This window comes from Schistocerca cancellata, chromosome 1, assembly GCF_023864275.1.
Source record: "Schistocerca cancellata isolate TAMUIC-IGC-003103 chromosome 1, iqSchCanc2.1, whole genome shotgun sequence".
Lineage (NCBI taxonomy): Eukaryota > Metazoa > Arthropoda > Insecta > Orthoptera > Acrididae > Schistocerca > Schistocerca cancellata.
In genome coordinates this window covers 1153401139-1153414068 of record NC_064626.1, presented here as the reverse complement: position 1 = coordinate 1153414068, position 12930 = coordinate 1153401139, and positions in this window count along the sequence as shown.

Here is a 12930-nt window from a genome sequence, read left to right as displayed (position 1 = left end):
CTGTAGCACGTCATCTTCGTGGTGTAGCAATTTTAATGGCTAGTAGTGTACTTTTGCGTCTGTTACCCACTCTCTCAATATAAAAAGCGTGAATATGTTTGCATGCCAGAATTTTTGGGAAAATTTTTGAAGGTGTTGAGGGAGGTGGAATGAGGCAGCTGGTATCCCACTTTTCAGTCAGTCTTTTCATAAACAGGAGCATATTCGCTTTTTTTGTGCCCCAATAGGAGCATTTTTCGTCAGCTTCGCTTCTCTTCCCTGCACGCCAAGTCATGTCACTCATATGAAAATATCTGTAGACATCAGTAAAATTTTGATAGTTTACTTATCTGAAATCGAAATAACGCAAAACTAATTTTACGTCTCAGACCTGATTTTAACTGCAAAAAAAGTTTGCAGTGTGCTTCAGTACTGCAGCAAGGGGTTGCCATAACCTTTCTGATGATAACGAAGACATTTTACAGCATATTTTTCCGTGCTACGTCACTTTATAAACTACGTTTTCCCCTCACAAAGGACTGTACGTATACAAGTAAGGTAACTTTCAGCCTCTGTACCTCGGAATCGAATAAAGATACCAAGCAAATTTTCCAGATTGTTCGAGATTGGGATCTTAGGAATATATCATAAGACTATCAACCATTTGCTGTGCATAGCCGTCTTGGAATCCGCGGCTCAGTTTTGGTACCCAAAAATCATATTTTTGGGGTGTTTCCCATTATGGCCCATGAACTAAATGGTGGCTCCATAAGCCCCATTAAAGCGCATCACAGACCACATATGACGCAAAAAAAACATACGATTAGCTCAATTTGCCTAAGCTGTAGGAACTGTGTAAGATTCAAATTTCGACCATGTATTGTAGGATGTTTACAGTAAGATGAAATGGTCCCTAGCCGAAGGGCTATCCAAAATCCTTGACCCTACCTTTCTACCAGCAACAGAACCTGAGGTATGAACCCCGTAAAAATCTCGTTTTTATGGGTGTTGTTTCGAGACATGTTATAAGGTGGCGCTCGCTGTCGCATGGGTCGCGATTTCAAACCTTTACGAAACTTTTTCTCGCTGAGAGCCCTCATAAAATGATGAAAGTAAAGAAGTTTATCTCTTACCCAGTTTCACTGTTCATGCAGTGAAACTACCGCATTAACCACGACGTTTTAATTTGTTACTTCTTTGTATTCGAGATATATTTTGCTGACAGTATTCACACAGTAAACAATGAGCTACGTGAAAATGAAACCGCAGAGCGAAAATCGCTAGAGATACAGGTGAAACATGTGCACAAATACGTGTGAAGTATTTTAAATATATGGGAAATATAGAAGAAAACAGAAGCTTTTGAAATGTGCTGTTACAGAAGAATGCTGAAGGTTAGATGGATAGATCACGTATCTAATGAGGAGATACTGAGTAGAATTTGGAGAAGAGAAATTTGTGGCACAACTTGACTAGAAGTAGGGATCCATTGGTTGGACACGTTCTGAGCATCAAGGCATCACGAATTTAGTACTGGAGGGAAGCGTGGAGGATAAAAATAGTAGTGAGAGACCAAGAGAGGAATACACTAAGCAGATAAGAAGATACAGATGGATGTCCGTTGCAGTTGCTACTTGGAGATGAAGAGGCTTGCACAGGATAGAGTATTACAGAGAGCTGCATCAAACCAGTCTTTGTACTGAAGACTGCAACAACAACAATGTGTGAAATATATTTGACATGTGTGTATACAGGCAAAGCCACCAGTAAAAAGCTCATCCTAAACCACGGGAAATACTTCAAACAAGTTCGGTACACAGATTATTTATACCCTGGAAAGAAATGCTATGAGTAGTATATAAATGAGAGTTATGGCTCAAAGAACACATTGATTAAAATTCCAGGATGTAAACCAAGATTTTAATTTCACCATATCCCCAACCAAAAATTTATCTACACCCATAAAACGAAATTTTTATTTAACTAAACATAAATTATTCATTTAAAATTCATTATTCTAAAAACTAAATTAAAAAATAAATAAATAAAAATTTTAAAATTTATTCAAATTCAATTACGTGAATCGAACACTCTTTATTTTCTTTTTTACCTCAATATATTAAATTCGGTCAAATAATTTTCTCTAATTTTTCATCATCTCTTGAAAAGATTTTAGTATAATGATCTGGAAGAGCAATTTCAAATTTATTATCTAAAAGTAATAAAACTTTTTCATCATATTTAGTTGACAAAATGTCAGCTTTTGAAACATTGTAAGATTTATGGTTCTTTCTGTTCTGATAATTTAGTGAAAACTTCTGCACTACCATTACTATAACTGTTAAGATTTTCAGCACTATAAATTTTGTTGATTTTGTTTTGATTTTATTTATATAGATAAAATTTTAAGTTTTTAAAAATTAAACCGTTTTGATAAATGGGAAGAACAAAAAATGGACAACATATGTGGAAGAAAGTAAATGAAAGAAAAATGGAAGTAAATGGAGATTGATGAAAAATGAGGACAGCAAAAAATTGACAACATATGTGAAAGAATGTAAATGAATGAAAAATTGAAGTAAACGGAGACTGATGAAAAATGAGGACAACAAAAAATGGACACCACATGTGAATGAAAGTAAATGAATGAAAAATGGAAGTTCAAAAATGGCTCTGAGCACTATGGGACTTAACTGCTGAGATCATCAGTCCCCTAGAACTTAGAACTTCTTAAACCTAACTAACCTAAGGACATCACACACATCCATGCCCGAGGCAGAACTGTAGCGCCTAGAACCTCTCGGCCACACCGGCCAGCAATGATGGAAGTAAATGGAGATTGAAAGGACAACAAGAAATGGACAACGTATGTGAAAGAAAGCAAATAAATGAAAGTACATGAATAAAAAATCTGTTGTCCATTTTTTGTTGGCCTCATTTTGCATCAGTCCCCATTTACTTCCATTTTATTCATTCATTTACTTTCTTTCTCGTATGTTGTCCATATTTGTTTGTCCTCATTTTTCAAAATGTTTTAATTTTTGAAAGCTTAAAATTTTTTCTACACAAATAAAACCAAAACAAAATGAACAAAATTTATAGCACTGAAAAATCTAGTAAGTGAATTTAACTGTTGTAGTAATGGTTGTGCATAAGTGTTCATTAAACTATCAAAACTGAAAAATCATAAATCTTACAATGCGTCAAAAGTTCAAACTTTCTCAACTAAATATGGTGAAAAAGTTTTATTACTTTTAAATAATAAATTTGAAATTACTCTTCCAGATCGTTATACTAAAATCCTTTCAGAAGATGATGAAAAATTAGAGAAATATATTGACTGAATTTTATGTATTGGGGTAAAAAAAATAAAGATTGTTCGATTCATGTTACTGAATTTGAATAAATTTTAATTTTTTTTTAATTTAGTTTTTAGAACATTAACTTTTAAATGGATAATTTATTTTTTTGTTAAATGAAAATTTCGTTTTGCAGGTGTAGATAAAGTTTTGGTTGGGGGATATGGTGAAATTAAAATCTTGGTTTATATCCTGAAATTTTTAATCAATGTGCTTTTTAAGCCAGAACTCTCATTTATATACTACTGCTTTGGGTCTAGGACCACCACCCTTCTACTGGGGTGGGGGTGATAACATCGAGTGAGAACTGGGAGGAGGGAATGGACACACAGAGGGAGAGGAGGAGGAGATGGACAGAGATAGGAAAGAGGAGGCGATCGACAGAAATAGCGGCAGAAAGAGATGGGTAGTGAGAGTAGGAGGAGGAGGTAGACAAAGACAGGAGAAGGAAATGGACAGAGAGAGGGGGATCAGGAGGTGAACAGTGAGAGGGAGAGGAGGAGATCGGCAGAAATGGTGGGAGAAAGAGATGGGCGGTGAGAGTGGGAGGAGGAGATAGACAAAGAGAGGAGGAGAAGGATATGGACAGAGAGAAGGGGAGCAGGAGATGAACAGTGAGAGGGAGAGGAGGAGTGAGAAGTAGGAGACGAACTCTATGTATGTCTCCTAGGAGGAAACGGACGGTGGGGCAAGGATCTGATGGACATAGAGAGGGGAAGGAGGAGAAGAACAAAGGGAGGGGTAGGAGTGGGGGTGGAGGAAGTAGATTAGAGGGGGTGGAAAAGGTGGACAGAGAGGGAGAGAAGGAGGAGCAGAGTACCCATGTAAACGTAGATGTAGAGATGGACAGGGAGAGGGACAAGGAAGAGATGAACCAATAGAAGACTGGAATAAGTCTACACCCGTGCAACGCCGGGTGCTCCAGCTAATAGAGCATTAAATATTGAGCGCCTGAAGATCCATGCGCCCTAGCAGACGTGTACTCTCCAGATTTTACCCTACTAGAGTCCCTTTTCGCGCTTCACACGTCTATCTCGTCGCACAAAGGCTCATGCCAGACGAGCAGTTCGGGTTTCAGCGGGGTCACTCCACCATACATCAGCTGCTGCGACAAAGTCGTCCTCTCACGGGTCGTGAAAACGCACATGGACGAGGATATGGTGACGTCACGCCATGGTACTCCACATTCCATTACAATGCGAAGCGTGAAATGAAGAATTTGGCTCGTCAGATCCTTGCTTCGTGGAGAGTATTGTGGCCAATGAGATGGTTTTATGTCACTATTCAGAACTTACGAGATGCCATATTTTATGGGGGTCAAATTCCGTATTTGGTGGTTTCTTTAATTATACAAAAATGGTATGAATAAAAGGTGTATCAGAGCACCAGCACACTGAGAACCTCTTGAAAAGGGTACGATATGTTATAATAAAATGACAGGAAACCACTAATTGGGTGTTAAAAGCTTGCTGCATTTGACGTTTTTAATGTTATAACTTGTGTACTATGTACCGTTTCAGTGCTACAGCACAATGATGATCCATCAAAAGTGCGTCGATTTTGTTACAATATGTCATAGTTCAATAGCGTAAATTATGGCACAGAAACTTGTAAAGAGACAGGTAGCAGGTTTGTGGCTAGCTACTATCAGTTTTTTTCATTTTTTGTGTTCTAATGGATTCCGGGTCTTTCTTATTAAATAGAAGTAGTCTGTGCAATAATCGATGTTGTTTATTATAAACAACGTATTTGCTCCAAATCTTGTTGCATAGGTCAACGACAGGAATGTTTCTCCCGTCACGAGCAATGTAAATGTGACTGCTAGTCTGTGTCAGAAATCAAACACAAGTTACACACTGGAAGTTGTTGCTATTACGAAACGTTGTGTAAAATATACAGGGTGCAACTAAAATCCGTTTACAGACATCGAGGACAGTTTCCTTACACCAGAGAAAATCAATATCCAGTAAGATATGCACTAAATCATCTACGATACTGTGAAAATACAGCTCTTTTACTAAACAACTGCTCGTAGCTCTTGAAGAATGCATTTTAGAGCTCATATTTACTGGACATTTTTCTTATTTTGGTGTAAGAAACCTGTCCTCGAAGTCTGTATAGGGAATTTTATTACATCATGTACATACTTATCTTTTGGCTTTATGGAGTGTCTCATGTTTGTATCTTGCTGGTATATATCTTTTTCGGTGATAGTTAGCGGATTCAAAAAGATATCCTCCTCCATTAAATTCCTAAGCGGATCCCGATACTAGAACCTATGTGATGAATTACGTTACTTCAGTGTGATGGTAGGCAAATCAACATTGAGCATATGGATATACTATACTTTATCTACATTCGATTTAAAATCGAAAATGAGACGAAGATTCAACTGCGTTAGCGATTAGCTTCTGCTACAAGGGCCATTTCAAAATTTCTGCACACTGCGCATGCGCGACCGTTACGATGGCGTCATGAAGTTTAAATTCATGTCAGTTGTGAGCAAGACTTTCGGTGTGCTTTCATAATGTGTGTTTGCTGGTTCACGTGGCTGTGTCGTGAGCAATTCAGTTTTAAAGTGGAAGCTGAAATCGAGTCCGGTCGGTTTACATGTAATAACCAGCGTTCTTACATCTACATAGATACTCCGCATGCCGACGTGCGATGCCTGGCGGAGAGTACCCTGTACCAATACTTATTATTTCCCTTCCTGTACCACTTGCAAATACAGCGAGGGAAAAACGATTGTCTAAATGCCTCCGTATGAGCCCTAATTTCTCGTATCTTCGTCGTTCTTATGCGCAGTTTATATGGCGGCAGTAAAATCGTTCGGCACTCAGCTTCAAATGCCGATTCTCTAAATTTTATCAGTATTGTTTCTTGAAAAGAAGGTCACCTTCCGTCCAAGGATTCTCATTTGAGTTCCTGTAGCATCTCCGTAGCACTTACGTGTTGTTCGAACCTGCCGGTAACAAATCTAGCAGCCCACCTCTGAATTGCTTCGATGCCTTCCTTCAATCCGACCTGGTAAAGAATAGGTCGCAACAGCGTCCTATATGCAGTCTCGCGGTCTCCATTACAGGTGAACCACTCCTTCCTAAAATTCTCCAACAGCAAAATCCAACGCCTACGTGGAAAGAATCCAGCGGAAATTTACAGCGCTTTGAGGAAAGTGTGTAGGAATAGTTTAGTGGATCGCGGCACAGTACCACGGTGGTTCGTTCGTTTCCGTGAAGGTCGGGTAAGCACTGAGGATATCTGAAGAAATTCAAGGCCATCAGCTGCTCAGGTTACTGACAATGACATTTTGAGAGAGGATCGACGAAAAACGTGTGACGAAATGTCTGACGCTTCAGTTTGCAGAATCATAACTGGAAAGCTAAAGATGAAACAAATTGTTGCTAGATCGGTTCCACATAGTCTAACTGAAAAACAGAAAGCGGATCACAAAATAATCGCAGAAGAATTGCTTAAACGTTATCGAACAGAAAGAGAACAGCTTCTGAAAAGGGTTGTTGCACTAGATGGAACTTAGGTGCGGGATTTTGAACTAGAACTGAAATCTGAGTCGTCACAATGGGAAAGCTCCGACTCTTCACGCCCGAAAAAATTTCCGGTGAGATTGATTATGATCTTTGCGATGATATGATGGAGTCATAGCTACAAATAGAGTGCCCCAGGGAACGTTTACTTCATGCGCATACTACAGGCTGTTTCTGCAAAATGTTTTGCGCCCGAAAATTTGTCAAAGAAGACCAGATTGCTTGTAGCCGGTGTCCTCATTTTGCACGATAATGGAAGACCGCATACTGCCCTACCAGTGAGAGAAACGCTCGACACATATGAATGGGAAATACTTCCCCACCCACCATATAGTCGTGATATGAGCTCACCAGACTTCGAGTTGTTTCGCAAATGGAAGGAATAGTTCTTGGCAAATGTTTTGATACAATTGATGAAGCTTCCAATGAGGTGGCTCGAGTAATCAGACAGCTCAACAATGAAGGTGCCGGAATAAAGAAGTTTCCAAAACGTTGGGAAGCTGTCATAAGCTAGAATGGAGATTACATTGAAGACTTGTAAAAGTATTTTGTGAAATAAAGTATTTTCTTCAATTGTATGTTTCAGTGTGCAGTAGTTTTGAAATGACCCTCATAGTATGTATCTCAGACAAGTGTACATCATTATGTAGTGTTCCTCTACAAACCATTCGTTGCTCAAACCACCGACGAGTCCACCATCTTCTTCGCGTTTTTCTCTGTTGTTCTCCAACGACCGTTAAAAGAGTTAATACAGCTATTTTACGCGCGTTCATTTTTCTGAAGAAACTGTGATTTGCGCCCTAGGTGCAACCGGGAACTGCCGCTGGAAAGCGCTGTCGTCGCGAATCGCGATGAGGAGCACGCTGTGTTCCGTGAGATGTAAGGAGAGCGTTCCAGAGCGTGCAGCAACCTCGAGGGACACCACATCTAGCATGCTTCACGATGATAAACACGTTCCGTGTGAGAACGGCTTAGCAGAGGAAGCATTGTGCGCTGTGGAGCGATACGAATACTTGGGTGCACTTCTGATCATTTGATACTATGTGGCGTGATGGCCTCCTCTATAAATCTTTATACTGGGGGTGCCCATGTCACATGTGAAAATCCTGCAGAGCTGTCTCGCAGGTCGCTCGTTTCGCGTCTGGGCAGGCTGTGGAATTTGCACGTGGCGTCGAATACTCATCGGTGCACCGCAAGCTTCTGTCTTTGGGCCACAGCTCTTCTGTTTGTACACTGCCGACCTGCTCCATACGGATCAAGCGAAAGTCGCCCGATCTCGGACGATACGGCTATATACAGACGCAGCACGTAGATACAGATGATGCAGCGGCGATTGCAGGCTGCAGCAAATGACCTGGAAGACTGGGCAACTAAGTGGCGACTGGTGTATAATGCCCCGAAGGCGCAAGCCGTCGTCACTTGTCACAAGATGGTTGCAGCAAAACTCTGAGAAGTAACAGATTGGGAAAGACCCATCCCATGGTGTGTCACTACAAAAAACGAGGGCACGACACCAGACAAATGTATTACGTGACGGCCACACGTCAAAGAAGTTCTCATAAAGGCACTGGGTAGAATCAGGAAGCTTTACTCAGTGCTACATCCGGGACCATTTCCTGAACATCTGAGCACAATCATGCACAAAACCCTCGTACGACTGGTGATGGCATATGCAGAAGTCATATGGAGGAATACTGCAGCATCTAATCCGCAACAGCTGCAGCTGTTACAGACGAGATCACTCAGATGGGCAGTCCATCTACCAGGCGACTTCTCCAGCGACGAGCTCCACGTCACGGCGGACGTCGTAACGCTAAGGCTGTTGCAGCCTTCCAACTCCGAGAGATTGCCAAACGCGAAGATACGTAACTTCAGAAGAGAAGCATGGTGAGTACACCTGCATTGGCCGCACCAGCTTCGTCAACAGCACTGATGATGCCGCTGTTTCACAGCAAAGAAACACCACAACAAAATGGACAACCATAAAGGCCGGAAACTAATGGCTGACAAAATGCAAATTGTGGAAATAAGAGCAACAAATGCTGAAACATCTCAAATTAATCTGAAAAACTAATGCCTAACAAAATGCAAATTACGGAAAGAAGAGCAACAAATGCTGAAACTTCCCAAATAAATCAGAAAAGTTACGAATAGAGGTTTCAGTAGTATGAGGAGAGTGTGTATTATAAGTAGAGAACCAGTAACGACAGAATAAGTTGGTCGAGAGAGCTCAGTGATTCTGAACATGAACTAGTCAGTGGATGTTACCCGAGTAATCAATCATGGACTTGTCAATCCTTCCAGAGCTACCCAAGTTGATTGTTGTTGATGTGAAAGTGAAGCAGAAATGCGAAAGAACAACCACAGGTAAACCTACATCAGGTAGACATCATTTACTGACATGGTCAGGGATCATCGAACATTGTAGAGGGTAGTTGTGAAAAAAAAATCGCATGAATTCGCGAGAGTTCCAAAATGTTAGCCAGCCGGTGTGGCCGAGCGCTTCCAGGCGCTTCAGTCCGGAACCGCGCGACTGCTACGGTCGCAGGTTCGAATCCTGCCTTGGGCATGGATGTGTGTGATGTCCTTAGGTTGGTTAGGTTTAAGTAGTTCCAAGTTCTAGGGGACTGATGACTTCAGATGTTAAGTCCCATAGTGCTCAGAGCCATTCTTCCAAAATTTTGCCAGCAGTCCAGTTAGCACAATGACTGTGCTTAAGATGTTTAAAAGAATGGATTAAAATGGTCGAGCAACTCCTCGTAATACACTCATTTCTGTAGGCATTACTAAGTGACCCTTGAGAAGTCGTAAAGAGAAACGCCTCTGGATAGTGAATAAGTGGAAACTAGTGATTTGGAATGATAAATCGCTCTATACCTTGTGGTGGTCCAATGGAAGGGTTCGGATCAGATGAATGCCTGGAGAACATTACCTGAGGTCATGTGTAGTGCCAACAGTGAAATACAGAGGAAGTAGTGTTACGGTATGGGGGGGGGGGGAGATGTTTTGCGCGTTTGGAGTCCTTACTACACTTGCGAAAACGTTAACTGTTGAAGGATATGAATCCATTTTACAGGGTTGTCACATAATGTCTCACATCACCAACAACTTTAATCCTGCTACAGTTAAGAGCTCCTTTAAGCCATATGAAAACACAGAATCTGACTCATTTATTTTACGATGATTCCTCGTTCTGAGAACACGTTCTTAAGTATCATGTATATACAGGGCTATTACAAATGATTGAAGCGATTTCATGAATTCACTGTAGCTCCATTCATTGACATATGGTCACGACACACTACAGATACGTAGAAAAACTCATAAAGTTTTGTTCGGCTGAAGCCGCACTTCAGGTTTCTGCCGCCAGAGCGCTCGAGAGCGCAGTGAGACAAAATGGCGACAGGAACCGAGAAAGCGTATGTCGTGCTTGAAATGCACTCACATCAGTCAGTCATAACAGTGCAACGACACTTCAGGACGAAGTTCAACAAAGATCCACCAACTGCTAACTCCATTCGGCGATGGTATGCGTAGTTTAAAGCTTCTGGATGCCTCTGTAAGGTGAAATCAACGGGTCGGCCTGCAGTGAGCGAAGAAACGGTTGAACGCGTGTGGGCAAGTTTCACGCGTAGCCCGCGGAAGTCGACGAATAAAGCAAGCAGGAAGCTAAACGTACCACAGCCGACGGTTTGGAAAATCTTACGGAAAAGGCATTTCTTAAACAGGAGATTGGAAAACCGATGGATCGGTCGTGGTGGAGATCATGATCAGCAATTCATGTCATGGCCTCCATGCTCTCCCGACTTAACCCCATGCAATTTCTTTCTGTGGGGTTATGTGAAAGATTCAGTGTTTAAACCTCCTCCACCAAGAAACGTGCCAGAACTGTGAGCTCGCATCAACGATGCTTTCGAACTCATTGATGGGAACATGCTGCGCCGAGTGTGGGAGGAACTTGATTATCGGCTTGATGTCTGCCGAATCACTAAAGGGGCACATATCGAACATTTGTGAATGCCTAAAAAAACTTTTTGAGTTTTTGTATGTGTGTGCAAAGCATTGTGAAAATATCTCAAATAATAAAGTTATTGTAGAGCTGTGAAATCGCTTCAATCATTTGTAATAACCCTGTATGGTTCAAATGGCTCTGAGCACTATGGGACTTAACATCTTAGGTCATCAGTCCCCCAGAACTTAGAACTACTTAAACCTAACTAACCTAAGGACATCACACACATCCATGCCCGAGGCAGGATTCGAACCTGCGACCGTAGCAGTCCCGCGGTTCCGGACTGCAGCGCCTAGAACCGAATAACCCTGTATATATACTCCATAGAATAGTATACTGTGCTTATCTGCGATACTTAAGAATGTGTTCTCAGGACGAGGAATCATCGTAAAATAAATGAGTCAGATTCTGTCTCCATATGGCTTAAAGGAGCTCTTAACTGTACCAAGATTAAAGTTGTTGTCGATGTGACACATTGTTACAGAAACTGAAATAAAGTACTTATCCTTTCCTTATCTCAGATTTTTCACACAAGCGAAATTTGGAAACTAGAATTCCAAACACTTTTTTCACAATACCACAGACTCTCGACAATCTATAACTGAATAACCTTTTGTTGAAACTCAGTAGACCATGCATGCTTTGAATAAGACCTCACTGACCAACTTTGATTGCTTCCTTAAGGCCTCATTAAATATGATCTCAACATTAAAGCGTCATCGCCAAATAAAACTGTATCTTGTAGCAAGCCGAGAGGTCTGGGCTCTGCTGCCAGTTTTAGAGTACTGCTTGCTAAGTTCCATTAGATTTCAAGCTTTTCCGCTGTACCCTGCAATTCATCCTGAGGCCGAGGTGCCTGTCAAAAATAATTAGGATTACATATCCAGACATTGTAGTTCATTAGAATGGTACCAAACTATAAGGGAGAACCGCTAGAGGTACTCAAGGTACCCTCCGGCACACACCGTCAGGTGGCTTGCGGAGTATGGATTTAGATGTAGATGTAGATGTAATCAGGTGCCCTTCAACTCAGGCTCTAACAGTCTCGTTTTTTCTCATTGAGGATGATGATAAAGCAAATGATGAAGAAAATTTTCTGGCATCGGAGGACACAGTAAGTGAACCACGGGCGCCCAGTTCAAGAAAAATCAATGACAATGTTCAGTGTTTCTGTAGCGGCTCACAGTTAGCGAGATGACAGGGCACGAAGACAGAGTAATCACACAACAGCCTGGGGAGTATGATGAAATTCCACTTTAACAAGAGTATTGTGGCGCAAATGCGGAAGCTGCCAGAACAATGCAACACTGAAGTTACGGAAGCAATCCAATCGCTAATTAATGCTAAGCGAATGCGTTTCTTGGCTGAGAGCTAAAAGAAACAATATTACTACTCAGGGCAATGTGTTATGGTGCTAAAGAAGTATTGAGCGAAGGAGGAGGACTGTCTGTCTAAAGCCATCACCTTGTAGTATGACGCCACATTATATTGGGTTGTAATGGTATTCCGCACTGCAATTGTTTGTATATGTATTTTTTGTTCTCTAAATCCCCATATAGATGACATCAAAAACAGCTGGAACTAATTTGGAATCTGTTGGAACGAAGTATAGGCACTGAAGAGACGAGTACGAATCCCCACTCACCAAGAAAGGCATTGTGAACTGTAGTTTCTGCCCTGCCGACAGTGCTTCACGCATTACAGTATCTTTCTTCCTTATTGCGTTAGAAAGAAACGTGAACCGTTCCAGTGATATTCTCAGATGAGTGAAATAACTTCTTGGATCTCCCACAACAACTTCTTTCAGCAAAGTCGTTGAGAAACCTAGCTCACTTCTTTTCTTTGGGCAATACGTTTCTTATTTCATTTCTTACGCAGACAAATTTTGACTCCGCCACTACTCGTATGGCTTTCCCTCCCCCTCCTTTCCTCTGTCCTTTCGCTGGGCTCCCTCTTCCCCCCCCCCTTCCGTCCTGTTTCCTCCCCACTACACCTCTCCCTACCTCCCTTCTCCCCCCCAGTCCTTTTGTATTCCCCT